Here is a 20,143-nt window from a genome sequence, read left to right as displayed (position 1 = left end):
TGGTGATACATATGGCAGAAGAGCTCTCTCAAGATTTTGTTGTTGTTTAAAAAAAAAGTGTAGTTGATTCCAGTCAGCTTTAAGAATTTTCTTGGAAACCTGCATCTCTCCCTAATTTCAGAGACTTTGGTCATGTCAGGTTTTCATAAGACCATGCCCTTCATCTCCTTGCTGAGGCCATGATGAAAGGATCTTGCAGAAGTCTTAACAAAAGACATGATGGCAACATCTCTGATTTGGTTATTGCCCTGAGATGGAGTTTTGTAAGCCTTTCTAACTCAAAAGATTTCTCAATTTTATCTTTTATGGCTTAGAGATTTTTTTAAAAGTTCCATTCTTTGAGCTTACTTATTTGAGAATTTCTGGTTCCTCTACAGTCCCTCTCAATTCTGCTTGCCAACTAGCTAGATCATTTCTGAGCTCATCTCTTTTTTGTGGCACCTTATTAAATATAACTATTACAACCAGTTCTTGGCCTCAACATTCCACCTTGAAACCTTGTCCAATGCCAGGAGTTCATTAGGTACATTTTCCTTCCATGTCATCATAGACAACAGTTTTATCAAATGTTTCTCCACTACATTACATGTGTTATGACTTTTTCTAACCTCTTCTTTGCTGTTCACTGCCTGGCACAAAGCCAATGCCACATGCACTTAAGGCAGCACCCTACTACTGATACCAACTGTCCCACTCTGCATAAGGTTAAGAAAACTGAGTTGCTATAAGGTGTTACAGAAATCAAGCAATTTAATATAGAAATTAGGGCAGTGTATAGGGAGAGCTAGGGAAACAAAGGGCAGGAAGGCTGCAACCTGAATCCCAAGCAAATAGCTCACAAATCTCACCAGCAAACTACTACAACTCTTGAGTTTCTCTGAGGAAGCTTCCACCAACTCTCTCAGTCTGCAGCAATGAAATATGTACTCCCTTAGAGGTATGAGAAGCTGCAGTGCCCAGCCTCAAAGCCCTCCCAAGAATGATGGCCTCTCCTCACCACCACCTTCCAAGTCTTGTGCAAATTCCACCTGCTGGCAAATTCAAACCCGGAATCCTGCAGGAAAGAAGATTCTGGGAAGTGTAGTTCTTGGCAGAGGAGACCTGAGAAGAGGGTGGTAGTGATAGTGTAGGGGGAAAAAAGTTATCCCTGGTGAGAGCTCTCTTTCTGGTTTAGGATCCAGTCAGCCCTATTTTTCTCTTATCTAAACCATGGTTTCTCAACCATTGACATTTTCGATGAGTTATTCTTTGTTTTGGAGAGGTCCTATGCTTATTAGAATGTTTAGTAGCGTCCCTAGCCTCAACCACTAGATGCCAGTAACACTCCCCAGTGGTAACAATATAAAAGGTTGCCAGATGGTTGAGAACCACTTATCTCGGCTAAGGACCATTAAGAAGTGAGATTCAGAATGTTGACATTGAGTTGTCATACCTTGAATCTCTTCCTTTGGTAAAGATTAAATAATGTTCTTCTTTATGAAGAAATGGAGATCAGGAGGTACACATGTTATTAAATTTCTGTTTGTTTTTTATTTTGTTAGTCTGTCTTTTATTACAGCCATCTAGAACCTAGATGGGTAGAGGGAAAATTATTTTTCCTCTCCTACACTACATTAGTCAAAAAGATTATGTTTCTGGTTAGTTGAGAATTAACTATGCCATTATTCTTGGGTATTTCTAACTATTTTATTCATTTTACTAAGCAATCTTTGCATGTAATCTTCCTTTTGCCTAAAATCTTTCTTGGAACCAAGTGGGGTTTAAATAAATCAATAAACTAAATAACTAATAAGCATTGTAATCCCATGTGAGTAGTCTCATTTTTTAATATGGTAAAGTTGAGATTGACAAATTCAATGTCCTCTGCATATTACATGACCCATTTAAGTGAAATAATTAAATAGATTTCTAACATCTCTACATTGTAATTAAATTTCTAGGAATCAGATTTTGTCACTCATGGTGATTTCCAACGGAGGAACACTTGAGAATGTGCAGGTCAAAGAAAAGAGTAGAAAGATGCAGAAAAGAAGCTGGCAGTAGTAAAAGAGTTAGGAAGGGATCCAGGAAGGAGGAAGGAGGGAATGGTGAACTGTCAAATGCTATAGAGATTGAAAAGGAGTGGTTGCTGAATTTGTTGATTGATAAAGACCTCTTCATTAATCCTGATCACAAAATCTAGAATCTATAGAAAGGAACGGTTGATAAATTTGGCAACTAAATTGTAATAGATACTATAAATAGATTTGAAAGACAAACTAAGAACTGGGAAAACATATCTGCAACACATAGAACTATAAAAGGGCTAATTGACAATTTATAGAGAGCTCTTCCAAATCAGTAAGAAAAAAAAACAACCCAATAGTAAAAAGGGCACAGGCCCTGAAGAAGCAGTTAACAACAAAAAGAATTCCAAAGGAGTTTTAAATGCCTAGGAAGTACTTAACCTCATTCAAATGGAATGCAAATTAAACCACCATTAGATGTCATTTTTCCCAATCAGAATAACAAAGATTTGTTCTAAATAACAATATAATTTGGCCATGTGTGAGAGGAAACTGGCATTCTTATACACTGTGGGAGTCTTAAGTCACCATAAGTTCTTTGGAGGAAAACTTAATATCTATTAAAAGATGAAAATTTGATTTGACGTGGCAATACATCTTTTAAGGATTTATCTTAAAGAAATGTTCCCACATGAGCAAAAAGATGTTCACCACAGCTTACTCTAAAAGAGCAACACTGAAAAAAATCTAATATCCACCGTAGGAGTTCAGACATGCTGCCCAACAATGTGGGACTTCAGTGTGTTGATTTGTTTTGAGCTGCAGGCATGTGAAGAAAAGCAAATGCAGGGACAAGCTTTCTCCGAACTCCACTTCTTTGCCCTAAAGACACATCCTCCAACTGTCATGAATCAGGGAGTATTGACTCTTATTCCAGGAGAGAAGACTAGAAGTGGACACCACACCCAGACAAATGTTGTCACAAACCATCATACCTCTCACTTATTCTTCTAAGGACTGTAGAGGCCAAGGGCAGGCTGCCCTAAGATGGGCCACTTGGACATGAATGTTATTTTGAATTAAAAGCAATCAAAACCCAACAGATTCGGGAAAAGTTCCTTACCTCCCCCTCAACTGCCAGTGTGTATAGGAAGAGAGTTATTACCTTATCTGCATAACAGGGCAAACTTTGTTTCCCAAACATCTCCTTTCACCTTCCCATTAATGGTCTTTCTCCTCTTTGTATCCTCAGACTCCTACCTCTCTCTTCAGCTCAAATAAGCATCATGTTGCATTGGTGTCTTTGAAATTTTCATGTCTGTGTGAATTCCCTGTATGTGTGCTATTAAATTTTATTTTCTCCTGTTAATCTGTTTCATGTCAATTTGATTTAGTCTAGCTAGAAGAAACTTCAATGACAGAGAAAATTCTTCCTTCCCAACAGGGCTCATTCATCTTCCCTAAAAATCATTTACTCTCTCCTAAAAGGTTTACATCCCACTCCCCTTCCCCTAATAAGATGGTATATAAGCTCTTAAATCTCATGGATGGTTTTTTTAGCATAGTCACTCTTTTTTCCTGTGATGCCCTGTATGCATGTAATACTAAAAATACATTTGTATAGCTTTTCCCCTGTCAATCCGCCTGGTGTCAGCTTATTTCATAAACTCAGCTATTTTTGAACCAGAGAGTAGAGAGTGTTAAAAAAAGGAACAGACCCAAAATGGAGTTACTTGGCCCCACAACAGGAAGTCAATACTTAATGGCAGTGTCATCTGATGTGGGAAACAAAGGCAAAAGAGAAAAATTAAATTTCCTTACTACTTACAGCTCATTGACAAGTCCTTGAAAGAGGCACAGTGACATTCCTCTAGGAACTCAGCTGCCTTGATGCTAATACTTCACTAAAGACAAAAGGCAATCTTAGCCTGACCCCCCAGGGTCCTGCAAGTCTACTTTAACATAAAAAAATTCCTTTGGAAACTTTCTTTATCCCCAAGGTATATGTTGGCAATCATCCCCCAAGCATGTGGCCCATTGATATACATCTGAGGGGTCTCATGACTAGGGTTTTATTAGACAGTATTAATGACCTTTTTCCTAAAATTACCTAGCCCCCTCAAGGTCCTAGAAACCTTGTTTCCAAAAATCCTTAAAGACTTACGCTATCCTTAACCCACTCCCAACTTGGAAGTATATAATAAGTCACTGGTCACAATCCCAAGGCAGCTCTTTCTGCCCACGGGTCCTGTCCCCATGCTTTAATAAAATCACTTTTTTGCACCAAAGATGTCTCAAAAATTCTTTCTTGGCCATCGGCTCTGAACCCCAACCATTTCCCATATCATCACGCACTCCCAGGAATGCAACCTTTAACTGCCAATCTGTAATTACCTGGTCAGCAGTCATGAGACTTCCCACATTCCCACAAAGGAAGGTGACCCTACCTGTAACAATCCTTTCTTGTGTTTATGATTCCTTCATCCCACCTCCTTACTGCCTCTAAAAATACAGCTCCTTGGAGCTCCTTTCTATTTGCTAGTGATGTGGGAAACAAAGGCAGAAGAAAAATTATTAAAGTCCTTATGACTTACAGCCCATTGACAAGTCCTTGAAAGAGGCAGAGTCCTCTAGGGACTCAACTGCCTGGATGTTGACACTTTGAAAAGGACAAAAGGCAATCTTAGCCTAAGCCCCCAGGATCCTGTAAGTCTATCTTAACATACAAAAATTATTTTGGAAACTTCCTATCTCTACCCCCCCAAAATAAATGTTGGCAATCATGCCCCAAGTATAGGACCCACTGATATACATCTGAAGAGTCTCACTGATTAAGGGCCAGGAGGGGCTAGGTAGGGAGACATAGGTAAGGGGACTAGGCTTACCAAAAATCCCAGAAATGCTCAGGCATAACGAAACCAGAGATAAGGAAACAAACCAGACCAACTTGCCCTGGGCGTCAGAGGAAGGGTCTTTTTATAGCAGTCACATTGTGACCACACCCCAAAGAAGAAGTAAACCATTAAAGATGTTATCACCAGTCCTCACCCAAACCAAGATGTCACAAGAATGTTAAAGCCACAATCTCCCTGGTCAGTTCTAAATAAAAGACTCCTGGTAGAGGCCTACGTTGGCAAACCCATTGGGAACCCTCTCACTCCTGAGAGCTTTTTCTGTATCCTTGCTTAATAAAATTCTATCGCTTTGCTCACTCTCCTTTGTCCGTGAGATTCATTCTTCAACTCTGTGAGACAAGAACCTTGCTCTCCTGCTTCACTAGATGGTATGCTGAATCTTTGAATATAGCCAATTCGATCTTTAAATTTACTCAGTTGAGTTTTGTGTTTTAACCAGAGAAGGTCTTTCTTCTCCTACACCATCAATAGGGAGTTTTACTAATCCTAATATAGAGAATGGAATTCCATGAAAGAGCAGAATCTCCAAGACAAGTCCTTAACTGAAAAAAGAAAGTGGTAACCATAGCCACCTCTGTGAAAGACAGTTTTGCTATAAATTTTTTGGACTATTTGGATTTTTTCATATGCTTGTACCTTTTTTTTCCAAATTAAAACAAAAAAAGTTGAAAAAACACAAGTTGAAAAAGAAAAAGTTGTAACTGAAAAGTTGTAGCATTTCAGTAAAGTGGGAGAGACCACAGCTGGAAGGCACAAGAGTAAGGGGTAATCTAAATGGAGAAATGCATGGAATGGAGGTGCATGTGCAGCGTCTGGGCTCACCTTCCCTTCCTTTTAGTTAATCCTGATCATAGCCCACTCTGTGACTTATTGCTATTTGGGGGCTGGAAAAATCTTCACAAAGTAAGAAGGGGAGACAAGCAGGAGGAGGTAAGGTCATGTATTCTGTGCACTGCGCTGCTGACCCTGACTTGGCCAAGCCAAATCCTAGCTGCTTCCTCCTCCCCACTGACTTGCCTGCTGAGAACACTCTGCTTCCAGACAAGCCTCCTAAAACACCTCCTGTAAACATTCTTTTGGAGGCTTGGACTTTCTGTTTAAACTTGTTTGAAATAGCCCTGGGAAGTTCTTAGATATTGAGGCATTGAAAGAAATTTCATAAACAGCCCCAAAATTCTTCTTTGCGGAAATGGAAAGCTTTGCTCTCACTGAACAAGTAATCAACCATTATTCTCCAAAGAGCCATTTCCCCTTTGTGAGCACTGATGGCCATTTAGGAGTTTTCATGAATGTAACTATTTTATAAACGAGCCGCCATCAAAAGAAACACTCCACCATTAAAGATGGAAGCAGCAAGCCAGGAAATAAGGGTCTGGTAATAGAGGAACAATTCCTTTAGCTCTGAGGAATTGTCTACATTGCCTTTTAGGTTGCAGTGTTTAAAAACGGGCCAAGCAATTCCAAAACCCAAAGTATTATTAATAGTTTAATCATCAACAGAAAAATCAGGCTGATTTGAATTTGTGAGGGAAAATATCACTTCAACAAGATTAAAAGCACTCTGTTCAGATTGAACCAACATGCAGAGTTAAAATGAAAGCAGCTGCTATTTTTGCAAAACATAAAAGCAACACAATATAGAATTGTTATAATTGTAAAAAAAGATCTGGAGCAATTATCTAGTCTCTAACAAAGGGGGGGGGTGATAGTGGTTTCTAATCTTTTTTGCATCCAAACTGTCTTTTAGAATCAAATGAAAATGCAGATGGTTAAAAATCCAAGTCCAAGAGTTAGATGGACTGAGTGCAAATTCCTGCCCACCTTTGTGCCTTAGGCTATTAGTCTGACCCTTCCAAACAGTTTTCTCACCTATAAAATGGAAATAATAATAGTAACTGTTTAATAAGGCTGTCTTGAGAAATGAATGAGATAACCCATATATGGTTCTTGCAGCATTACCTGATACTTAGGAAGCACTCAATAAATGTTCATTATGACTACAAGCATATGGACTCAAGTATCCAAAAATGCAAGGATTTCTGGGTTAGAGAGGGCTGCATCCAGTGGTTCAAATAATGCCCCCTTTCTTTCCCCTGTGTTGGCTCCATTCTCAAGCAGGCTCTCCCCAACGGGATGTTCTCTCAGAAACCTGAATGAAAACTCATACCTCCTTAATATTCTCAGATTAGAGTCTTGGTGCCTCTATGCCGTGCCCAGCCCCAAACCCATCGCTGTGTCCAAGGGAATGCACAGTTCTGATTGGCCCAGCCTGGATCAGCCAGGATGGAGAGGCTTATCCTCACCAGAGCACAGGCCTGGACAGAGGGCATCTGAGGGAATGTTCCCCTGAGAAAAATCAGGATGTTATTCCTAAGAAAAGAGTCAGTGGAAGCAGAGAAAACAACAGATAACCACTTATCCCAGGTTCATCACCCTTGTTTTAGGCAAACACTTCTTCAAATATTACAGAAATTGAAAAGATTCCATAATTTCCTCTTATCCATTCAATGCTTAACAGTTCTGAATATGAAGAAATTTCTTCTTTTGTTTAGCTTTGAATCTTTAGTAGAAATTAAAACTCATTTTCTCAGAGACTCTAGAATTATTTTCAAAAAGAAAACTTGTTCTTACCATGTTTTGACTCTGTGGTGTTTGGTTTTCTGGTCTTGGTTACTTTGTCTGTAAAAATGAAAGGGTTGGCTTGGGTGATCTCTAAAGCCCCTTCTGAACATCTGTGGTTTCTAAGAACAATCACAATGACTCAACAAAAAATTTGCTTGTTGCCATCAGTTCTGTGTGCCCTAGAAAAGTCTTTCATCTGGGCTGCCTCTTCAGAGCTCATCTCTAAGTAACAGATGGTGTTATGAATGCATTTAGAGGGAAGGCACTGGACCCAGATGCTTATCCAAGTTCTACCTCTATTTATTATAGATATGTGGCTTTGGGCAACTTGCATAATCTGTTTCCTTATCTATAAATGAAAATAATAACAGACCCTGCCTCATAGGGCTGTGTGAGCCTTAAAGAGTTTAATACATGAAAATGTCTGGTACTATTATGTTAGTAAAGGAGCTGGTAGTTACTAAGCAAGCAACGTCAACACGAATGAAGAAAGATAGTGAGGTCCCAAGGACAGGCTGGATGTTTTTCATTTAAATATTATACCTCACCCTTCAAAGGCCTCCCCTACCCTTCCAAAAACTCAGGATATTATTTTCCTTTGCCTTGAGTTGGTCAAATAAGCATTTGACAGTTTAATTAGCTAAATAAAAGTTTCAAATGAAGGTTCCTTAGACCAAGTTATATTCAAAAGTAGAAAAAGAACTATCAAAGTCTACTATATCCATGTACTTCTCCAAGCTACCAAAACACTGATTTGGTGTACCCATACCACTATAGCTTCAGACCTGTTAGATCCAGCTGTACAATGAAAATCCCGCCACATCACAAAAGTATATATGACCCACATTAAGGTCAACAGTTCAACTTGTAAATCCTGGTGTCTTCAGGGAATCTGAAAAACAGGAATTATCTGAATGAAAATATAGATGCTATTTCCAATGGGACAATGTACATTAAGGACTATTTCAAAAAGGAACAATCTGTTAGATGCTTACCTTGTGAGGTTTATCAAGATCTTACAAAAATTAAACATTAGTAAAGAGAAGAGATTGACTAATTACTAACAATGAAACTTTTTATCATTTTAAGTTCATCTGGGTCTAAATTTACAATAGGAGCACTATGGCATTCATTAATATAACATTTTGGCTTTAAGTAAAATCTGATTTATCATTAGAGTTCACCGAAATATGCAGGTTTCTCCAAACTACTTTGTATCATCTTGAAACATTTGGATTCGACCCAGGGATTTTTATCCCCCAAATATTAAATACTCAAAGGGGCATCAAACAAAATCTTATCATGAAACACCTCATGAAAAGTGAAAATTTCAGGTAACTCTCTGGGCATTTCCAAATATCTTCAGGTTTTATCTGGTATGTAAATGATTTTCTTCATTTTTATATGAATTCAGTGAGAAGGGAAAGGCTAAGTAACTAGTATATGTAGTGTATGTACTCTTTTAAAAATAGGGATTTATTCCCCACTCCCTTTATTTCCTGAGACCTAGTACTGTAAAACTTTATTTTACCATAACTCACAGCAAGAAATATTTTACATCGTGACCCAGCACATACATACATAAAAATACATCAAGATTCATAAGCAAAAGTTTGATGAAACAATATTTTAAAATTATAAGCTGAGACTGATTTTTTATACTATTTTATTCTATTTTGTATTCTTAAAAAAATTAGAGACCCCCTAAGTTTATTCTAGGAACTGCTAATGAGTAGAATTTTGAAGTTTAAAATAGTCAGCCTTAGATAATTTAGGTGGTGCATTAAGGTACTTAATAAGAGGATAGCCACCAGGATGACTAAAAACTAAACTAAAAAACTAAGTTTTAGTTATCTGAAATTGTCTACTAATTAGGACTTTCTTAGTTTCCCTCCAACCAGAAGGAACTGCAGCCTTCTATTAAACATGTAGACTTGTTTTCTAAATCAGCCCCATCTACTTCCCAGCTATGCTATAAACTCTGGAGAAGACAAAAGCTGTATTTGATGTGGTAATAAGATATAGAAGAAAGAACTCTAACTTTGAAGTCTGAAGTCATCACTGCCATTTGTAAGTTGAGTTTTTTGGGGGGTAAGTCACTCAATACCATAGTTCCAGTTCCCTCATCTATAAATTCAAGATAATAATAGCTACAAAAGTCAACTGGAACTTCCAGTTTTAATTCCAACATGTAAAGAGCTGGGAAGTTATTGCTCTCATCTTTACAACAAAAAAGAAGCCAAACAAACAGGAAATCAAGGAATTTTCTTGGGCCCATCTGGGAATTGAAGTCACAGGGCAAACCACTATCCAGAAATCTGGAGACAGAGGTGACTACAGAGAATCACAGCCAGATCTGCTTACAAGGGGATGGAGGTGGGAGGAGAACCCCCTAGAGTTCTAAACTTTTAAGAACACTTTAATGGTAATAGTGATGAATAGCTGGAGACCAAGTGTGGATGTCTGTGAGAGTGAGAAACTCCTCGCAACTGCAGTGATAGGGCGACCCTCACACTTTCATGGGCTTTACCTTCAGGAACTCTACCATGTGTTCCCTTTGTGGCTCTAGGAGGGACAGGAGGGTGGTAGCTCTTTTGAAACACACTCAGAGCCCCAGAACACGCCCTCTAATAAAGGCTCACTCCCCAGGAGGAAAGACCCACCAGAGCCTACTTGCCCAACAGAAAGGGCATCTAGAAAGTCCACTCCATCCAGCCTTCCTGTATCACCTAAGGATGGGAAAAAAAGACCTCAGAAACATTCGTGAAGGTGACAACCTAGGGACACAGGCCCCCTAGAAGACTGAGATTTAATCACATGATTATAGAATGTTTTCCTCCCTGACACCACGACCACTTCAGCAAGGCTCCAGGATAGTAACAGTGATTACAGCTTGAAGGAGCTGCAAAGCTCAGACTCAGTTTAAGGAGGAGTCTTGAGGGAAGCTGACCAACAACACGGGAGGCAAAAACAAGGACACTAGGTTAATTTGGCATCTGTGTCTACAGCAAACATTAAATACAGCTCAACTCCTAGCCAAATTAACACAAAACCCCATACTAAAGGCCTTTACCCCATTTCCTATTACTTTCCTATACAACATGCCTGATTTTCAACCAAATAAAAAAAAATTACAAAATAGGATAAAAGGCAAGACAAAATATAGTTTGGAGAGACAAAGCATCATCAGAGCCAGAGCCAGCTAGGACACAGATTTTGGAGTTATCTGACAAGAAATTTAAAATAACTATAATTTATTTGTTAAGGACTCTACTGGAAGAAGTAAATAATATGCAAGAACACATGGATAATGTAAGCAGAAAGATGAGAAGTCTAATAGAGAAGCCAAAAGAAATTCAAGAAAGAGAAAACATTAATAGAAATGAGAGTATCTTTCTTTGATGGGCTCATTGGTAGAATGGACATAACTGAAGAAAGAAGTGAGCCTGAAGATGTCAATAGAAATTTTTCAAACTGAAAGGTGAAGAGATAAAAGAATGAAAATGAAACAAAACAAATGAACTGAGCATTCAAGTATTGTGGGACAATTTGAAAAAGTGTGGTGTGAACATACTTAGAATACCAGAAGGAGAAGAGCAAGCAAAGCAGATGAAATAACTGAAGTCGCTGATGGCTGAGAATTTTCCAAAAGTAATGGCAGACACCAAATCACAGCAAACATCAAGCAATAAATACCAAAAGATCTACATCTAGTCATATCATATCCTTTTTTTTTTTTTTTTAGAGATAGAGAAAGCATGAGCGGAGTTGGGGTGGGGAGAGGAAGAGGGAAAGAGAGAATGCCAAGCAGGGCTTGATCCTACAACCCTGAGATCATGACCTGAGCCCAAATCAAGAGTTGGCCCCTTAACCAACTGTGCCACCCAGGCACCCCTAGGCATATCATATTCAACTTACAAAATCCAAAGACAAAGAGAAAAATCTGGAAAGAAGCCAGAGAAAAAGAAAACTTTACCTAGAGAAGAATAAGGATAGCAATTACAGTGGACTTCTCATCACCAACCATGCATGCAAGCAGAAAGTGAAGTGCAATATTTAGAGTGCTGAAATATAAAGTGATTCAGGGTTATTGGTTACACAGGAATAAACATTTGTCAAAAATCCATGGAACTGTACCTTCAAGTGAGTGCACTTTATTTTATGTAAACCAGAATGACTCCATAAACTCAATCAAGGTTTACCATAAGCCAATTATCAAGTGAGGGCCTGGGAATGTTTAAGGGGGCCGGGGGTATGGTTAAAGTGTAGTCCTCATCTTTCATGACTTAAAGGCTAAAAGACGTCGGTGTGCGGTATGGAGGAATAATTTGTGTAGTGTGTTAAATAGCCTAAAAGAAATATGAACAAGGCCCCAAGGAAGCCAAAGGATAAGCACTCAGCAGTCCCTGGCAAGGTCAGGAAGGTCTTTAGAGGAAGTGACATTTGGGCTAAGGCCTGGAGAACAAGTGGGAGCTTACAAATATTTTCCTTTGCCTATTATTATTATTTTTTTTTTTTAATAAAAGCAACCCCACAGCATTTATTGTCCTCTGGTAATAACATAAAGGTAATCAAAACAATAGGAACAAATGTTTTAGAACTACACTCACAACAAAGGACATCTAAAAAAACAAACTACATGGTCTTCTCAAGAATTTCTCACTTCACTGATCATTTCTAGTTGGAGACACTCTGGAGCAGGGTAATATTATCTCCTTTTAGCATGATCCGACCCAGTTGTTTTCTTGACTTTGTTTTAGAATGAATCTCTTCGGCATCATCTGATATGAGGTTCATGTACTCATCAAAACCAATGATACAGCTCTCTATTCGCATGTTCACTTGCTCATAAAGCCACACCTGAATTCGAGATCTATTTTGCAAGTATCTGAAGATGAGATTGATCACCTTCTGCACTTTTTGGCCCTGGCCACGGTACGCCATGGTGGAAGCCAACAAAGACCGTGCGCTACCTCAGAAAGCAACTTCCGGGATAAAGAACCGGAAGCGGAAGTGTATGGCGCCCGCGAGGCGACCTGGGGCGGCTCTCCTTTGCCTATTCTTTTTTTTTTTCCTTTGCCTATTCTTATTGTGGCCTCTAGTTACTATCATATAAACGCGTGCAGCACGGCGTCCTGAGGCATCTTTCCTGAATAACCAACACACTCTTCCCCAAGAAGCCCTTTGCTGGGAAGAGAGTTCTGAAATTTCCCTGCTGGTTCCCGTTGAGAAAAAGACAACCAGGCTGAGTGCTTTGTCTTTGTTACTTTGTATCCTCTAGAGTTTGTCATCTCTTTCCCTTTCAGTTTGAGAGAAAAAATGTCCAGGATAGAGTCAAATTTCAGTTTATAATGTTGCACTACGATTTAGAGTCCTTTTTCAAAAAGAACAAAATTACCTGCAAAAAAAAAAAAAATGCAGGCATCAGAACGAATCAGAAGGCCATTCTTCACTTTGTCCAAGTTTTGTGTCCAGGGGAGAAATGTGGCATGCACTTGCCGTAACTATTTTCTAGATGTCCCACATGTGCTATGACTGAACAGGAGAACATTAAAAACCAAGTATTAGTTCATCTTTGTTTTACAGCAAACTTCCTGTAAGAGTGCTTCCTACCCCTTGCTCTCCACAGCCCTCCTTCCCACTCACTTCTCTCTGCTCCGCAGGGCCCAGCCCTTGCGGCTCTTCTAGCCCCACTTTCTGTGACGCTGGTGCAGCTTTAGTTAACTTCAGAGCAGCTCGCCCACAAGGGCCCCTTCCAAGTCCCTGAGGGAGCAACATTGTCAGGCCGCACCAAATCTGGATCTGCTCTGGGCCTATCTCACGAGCCTTGAAACGTCCTTCATCTGGGGACTGCCAGGGGTGGGGATGGGGGTGGGGGTGGGGGTGGGGGGGCTTTACAGCCGTGCTCTCTCCCTCTCTAAGTCAACCTACTGATGAGCACTGTACTCATTAGCTGTGAACAAACCTTAACAATCTAATTAAACAGATATCACCACTACTTTTCATCTTGTGTGTTAATGGGGACACAGACAGTAACAAGTAATGTTTCTTATTAGAGGAAGTACAAAACTAGCATTTACGGGTTCTAATTAAATTTTGGCTTCCAAATATGCTTTTTGCTTTTCACTAAAAATAGGGAACTTGTAAACTAGGGCAGGAAATAATAAAATGCTCAAATGATTAAAAGGAAATTGACGTGTGTAGCACCATTTTGTTTCATAGCTTCTGATATTCCAGAGTTCCATGAATCATGGGAAAACCCAGACGAACCGGTAAGACAAAATGAGATAAAAAATAAATAACAAGGGCGCCTGGGTGGCTCAGATGGTTAAGCGTCTGCCTTCGGCTCAGGTCATGATCCCAGGGTCCTGGGATCGAGTCCCTCATCGGGCTCCCTGCTAGGCGGGGAGCCTGCTTCTCTCTCTCCCTCTGCTTCTGCCTCTCTCTCCTCTCTCTCTCTCTCTCTCTCTGACTCTCATGAATAAATAAATAAAACATTTAAAAATACATAAGCAAAACATTTTAAAATAAATAAATAAATAAATAAATAAAAAATGTGAATGTACATTGAAAAAGGCAAACATTTCTCTTAAATATGATTTGTTTATTATTATTGTTATTGCTGTTGTCATGAAAATACTTGCCCTTGGGATTGGAGAAAGAGTCTGCATGGACACAGAATATTAAATGCATAAAGTTGAAAACATTTATCACCTTCAGTTCTACCAAGGTCAGGAATATCAGAAGTTGTTCAAATCTTTAAAAATCAAACCAAAAATACTTCTATGTGGAATGGATGGCTTAAAAAAAGGCACTTGGAGCAATAAAATTTCACCTGGACCTTGTATAGCACACTCAGACAAAATAAGCCTTTATTTTCTTCTAAAACACTCTGCCAAATGCCTACAACTGCCTAGTTACTACCCCAACAGAAGATGTCTCCTTCTATTTTGGTGGCCCTGCAGCTTTCTCTCCCTAATTAGAGCCTCCATATTGTCTGGCCATCTGCTTCTGGGTTCTGCCCAAGCTGTGGTGATGGAAGAGATATTTTATGATCTCATCCGTTTGGTGGGAGGATAAATTCTACATTAGTCTGATCTGGACAAAATGCTTTGGGGAAGACACATGTACCCCCTGGTGCTTCCTGTGGAACAGTTAAACAGTCCCTCCAGCTGCAGAGGTTGCAAGGTTTCCTGTTTGACTACCTTACAGCCAGCTAACATGGTAACTCCATGTCCAGAACATATCCCATCTACTTTCTCCATCGTTGTCCTATGTTGTCTCCTTCTACTTGATTCACTACTTGATAGAAATCTTGGTATTTCCTTCATGCATAGTTGCCTTTTCTTACTGTTGAGTTAATTTGGCTAGTACCTGTTTAGGTAGCCACCAGCCTAGACTAACCCTTTGACCCTAGCTTCTCATAAGTCACCCACCATTGAATCTGGGATTTGGGATGGTGGGTGAGTAGACTTCACCTCTTGATAGGAAGAGGAACATGATTTGTACAGGGATGAAAGGGACTGTTGAAGGCCATCTTTGTGAACTATGTACCAGAGTGCTTGACTGAATATGGAAGTATGAAGTCTGGCTTGCTTTGACTGAAAGGGCACAGAAGAAGTGATTCTGTACAGCTCTGGGCCTGGGCCATCAGAGGCCTGAGTATGTCTGTTCTCGGTCTTGGAGCCTAGCTGCTATGGAAGGAGGTCCAGTCTATCCAACTCAAGAGAAAGGCTATGACGAAGGCTCTGGAGGAGACACCATGTGGAAGGAAAGGCCACATGGAGAAAACCAAGGATCCAGACATACGCATGAGCCCAGCTGCCACCACGAGAAGACAGAGGCTCTGTCAGCCCACACAGAGCCCCATCTTTTGAGACATCCCTGATCAGGTGCTAGACATATGACTGAGGCTACCTTGGGCCCTCCAGGCCCAGCTGGCTGCCCCTGTCAGCACCATGTGGACCCAAGAAAAGCAAGCCCCATCAACATGTGCCTGAGTTCCTGATCTACAGATTTATGAGCAATAAAATGGTTATTCTTGTAAGCCACTAAATTTGGGGGTGATTTGTTATATAGCAGTGTATACCTGATACAGAAATACTATGATGAGGGTTATAATAATGCCCCCCCAAATTATGATACCCTATGTCTATGCCCCCTTGCAACACAATACTGCTGCCCCTCTTATTCAGAGGTGGAGGCCTGTGACTTCCTTTGACCAAAAGAATGTGCCAGTCCCAGAGCCTAGGCCACAAGAGATGATGCAGCTTCAACTCTCACTTTTGGAACCTGGAGATCATCACACTGGAAAAAGCCTAGTCTAAATTAGTAGAGGAGGAGAAGCCACGTGGAGGAGAGTCAAGGTACCTCAGCTAACGGCCAACACCATCAACCAGAAATGTGAGTGAGGCATCTAGAACCCAATCCAAGGTGACCGTGAACATATGAGTATTCCCAGGCAAGACTATCCAGGTTGATTCCAAGCCATGGAATCATGAGAAACAACTGTTGTTTTAAACCACTAAATTTTGGAGTGGCATTTTACATAGCAAAGGATAATTAGGAAAAACACCCACTCACGTGGCTCCTGGCTGGTTCATCCGGCCTGGCTCCCCCAACCCCCCACTCCAATGCTAAGTCTAAGCACACAGTGTAGCCCGACAATGTAGCCAAGCTTCTGCCTCCATTTTTGACTGCTAGAAGTATGAACCCTCAAGTTAATTAGGGCTCTGCCACTAATAAGATGAGCAACCTGAGGCAAGTTATCCTGTTGTTAAGTAGGGATAGTAATAGTAAGCATTCACTGAGTTCTTGTGGACATTTAAGAGATAATCTACATAGAATATACTCAGAAATGGTAGACAGCCTCATTTTTCAAAAGCATGAGATAGGTTTTTATGGAAAGTCTTTACAAGTTTTGAAATGAAGTCATATCCTTCAAAATCTTTTTATAAAATGAAACTGAGAATGAAAGCCCACATTCCATAGCCCTCCAAATCTTCTTCAGGGAGTTGTCATGGTAGTACTGGAAGGATTAGAGAAGAAATGGTACAGGGCATCTTTCACGGGATAGATCTGTAGGAGGGAATACTTCTAAATGATAATTTTAAATATTTTGGGGCAAAGCTTTAAGCTCTGCTTTAGAAAAAGAAAATTGCTACTTCTAATTACTTCTTAAACTAGGAATTTTAAAATTTCAGACTTCCGGTCGATATGAAAATAGGCATCTAATACACTTATTTTATTCTGATGCACAACAGAATCACTGATAAACTAGAGAAATTACACTGATATACTAGAGAAAATGTGACTCTTAAGTTTCATAGAATAGAGTAAGAGGTTTCACTGAGGTGATCTGACAGTAGAAGCACAGAAAGGGAATTACGCAGCTCTAAAAATTAGAAAATAATCAATGAAGATTGAAAATTAATGAAAAGATATTACATCTATGCATCACGAATTTGTAGCCTGGGAATACCAGGCAAGATAAAGGTAAATGCTCCAATATCTTGGATGATAACGCAAATAATTTCATTTAATGGTATTAAGGGCTTTTGACTTGAATATTGCTTCATGTAATTGAAATGTCAACAAAACTGTCAAGATGGTGCATTCAGAATGAGGCATCTTCTGTAATAAGAAGAAATAAGATGAGGATTCTATGCAGCCAGAGATGACACCACAGCTCTGGGATATTTTTAATAATCAGCACAGAAAATATGTAGAAAAAAATGTATACTCTTCAGTTGTCTAAGTTCAGGCTGCTATAACAAGATGCCATAGAATGGGTGCCTTAAACAACAGAAATTTATTTCTCACAGTCTCGCAGGCTGGGAAGTCCAAGATCAAGATGCTATCACTTCAGTTCCTGATAAGAGCCCTCTTCCCGTTTTTGTTGGCACGGAGAGAGGGAAGGAGCAAGCTCTCTCCTGGTAAGTCTCCTTTTATGAGAGGCACTAATCCCACCTAAAAGCTGCACCCTCATGACCTAATTACCTCCCAAAGGCCCCATCTCTAAATATCATCGGGGATTAGTGTTTTGACATATAAATCGGCGGATGGGGGATATATTCAGCCCATAGCATTAGTTAAAAGGTTACTGTGGCAAATTACATTTTCCAAAAAATGGCCACAAATATATATACATAGATTTTTTTTTTGTCCTACATGCTCTTCCAAACCCTTGCTATTCCCTATAAATAGATGGAACCTGAGCAGGCCTTTGTGACTGCCTCAAAACATAGAGCAGTGATTTTTACCCGGTGGTGTTTTCTCCTCTAGAGAAAATTTGGCAATGTCTGGAGACATTTGTAGTCATCACAAACTGGTGGGAAGGGTACTACCACTGCTGAATATCCTAAAGAGGACAGAACAGCCCCACAACAAAGAATGATGTGGCCCAAAATGTCAATAGTGTGGAGACTGAGCAACTCTCTAATTGAGTATGGTTGAAGTCATGCTTTATAACTCTTCAGGCTAGGTCATAAACGGCCATACAACTTTTGCCTAGCACTCGTTCTGTGGGAGATTGCTCTCCTTTGGAATCCAGCCACCATGCAATGAAAAGCTGAGGCCACAAAAAGGAACCCACATGGGGAAGAATCAAAGCTGGCTCTTAGCCCTTGCTGAGGTCTCAGCCAATAATCAGAACAAACTCAGATAGTCACGTAAGCATGCCATCTTGAAATCAGATCCTCCAGCCTCAAACCACCCTAGCTGACACTGTGTGGAGCAGGAATGAGCCATCCCCTCTGAGTCCTGTTTAAATTGCAGATTCATGAGACAAACAAATGACTTATTTTTGAATTCACTAAGTTTGGAGATGGCTTGCTACACAGCAACAGAAAACTGACATCTTATCTATCTATCCAGCCTTTAATTAACCCATCACCCATCCATCCAATAGCATGAGTAGCAGAGATTAGCACCTTTATAAGTAGTAGCATGTGCTTGATAAAACACTTCTGTTGTTTATTCTCAAATATTACTTGGTATATGGAGTAGAGTGGAGGATCCTTGGGTGACAATGGGCCCTTCCAGGAGGCCCTTCCTTTAGTTGCAGTGCATTGTGGCCACCTACAAAGTTACCAGTAAATCTGACATGAAGAATTTCTACAGTTCTTATGCCAGTAAAAATAACACGGTAAACATAAATTAGAATTCCAAGATTTTAGAGCAAGAACATAAAAGAACATAATTATTGATCCTTTCATAACACTTCTGAAATAAATGTAAGGTTTCAATGCATTTGACAGGCTAAGAATATTACTTTTAATAAAGAATCAATATATGGAGGGGCACCTGGGTGGCTCAGTCATTAAGCGTCTGCCTTCAGCTCAGGTTATGATCGCAGGGTCCTGGGATGGAGCCCCGCATCGGGCTCCCTGCTCAGCAGGGAGCCTGCTTCTCCCTCTCCCACTCTCCCTGTTTGTGTTCCCTCTCTCACTGTGTCTCTCTCTGTCAAATAAATAAATAAAATCTTTTAAAAAAAAAGAATCAATATGTGGATTATTAAATAGCTATAATGCTTTATAGGAAAATTTTTTCAGGAGAAAGTTGCCCTGGGGCAAATCAGTAGAAGAAATTTAAATAACAGCTTTTATTTCTACTCAAAATTTCTATATTACAACATATCAAAAATTATACCAAGAAATTTTTGCCAGGCCATTGCCACACTAAATAAAATAATGATGGCAACTGGAATATTTTTAACATTAGTTAGTATCTTAGGACTTACCAGGATCTTTCTAGTCAACATCCTCACCCTCTGAGCACTGTGTTTTAAATTTTATGTATTTTCTGAAGTTATTACTTTTTTCATTAACAGAGTTTCACGTGGTTAATATTTTAGCATCCTATCAAGGTAAAGAATACCATCTTTTCTTTGTGGAATGAGACTGGATGGTTAGAAGGATGGATGGATGGATGATGGGAAGAAGAAGCAGAATGAATGGATGGCTAGATGATAGGTAGGAGATAGGAAGGGAGGTAGGTGACAGAGAATAATTGATTGATCGATAGATTAATAGATAACCCTCTCTGGCAACAAAATTAATACAACTAAGATTTTAAGTGATTCCAATTTTCTATATAAAATGTATCACTGAGAATCTGATACCAATCTAAGACACCAATCTCTGCCTGAAAAGAGCTGCCTTTTTCTCTTCCCTCACACTTCCTGATCCAGTCAAATGTCCTCACTTATCTCTACCTACTAACCCCAGATCAACTGAGACAGGGGATTGGCCCCTGATTATATAGGAAATTTTATAAACATAATCCACTGCCTCATTACAGTTGTCTCTCTGAATATTGCTGTGTACCATCCCCATAATCCTCCTGAGGTTTCTTCACTTTGGTGTGTAACCACCTACCTTGTTCCTGCAAATCACATTACTCTTACCTGTTGTTTGGTGCTGGCCTTTCCAGGGCTTATGATCTGCTTTTCAGACTGAACCTGGAGAAATTCTGACAACTACCTGAACACACATTTGTGACTCCTTGTCTAGCCTATCAACATCCTCACCCTTCCCATACACAATGGCTCCACAACCATTTTTCCTCTTTGTACACTCATTACCACCCACAAAGTCTTAA

At 39.8% G+C, this 20,143-nt stretch overlaps 1 pseudogene; it reads right to left on the bottom strand.

Annotated features, from left to right (window-relative positions):
* Positions 1–12,081: 12,081 nt before the first annotated feature.
* On the bottom strand, positions 12,082–12,520 carry LOC114213777 (small nuclear ribonucleoprotein E pseudogene; annotated as a pseudogene).
* Positions 12,521–20,143: the final 7,623 nt, after the last annotated feature.

This window comes from Eumetopias jubatus, unplaced genomic scaffold (assembly GCF_037043125.1).
Source record: "Eumetopias jubatus isolate StellerSeaLion01/CBP00866 unplaced genomic scaffold, mEumJub1_p1.0 scaffold_4, whole genome shotgun sequence".
Classification (NCBI taxonomy): domain Eukaryota; kingdom Metazoa; phylum Chordata; class Mammalia; order Carnivora; family Otariidae; genus Eumetopias; species Eumetopias jubatus.
This window is presented reverse-complemented; position numbering and strand designations above follow the sequence as displayed.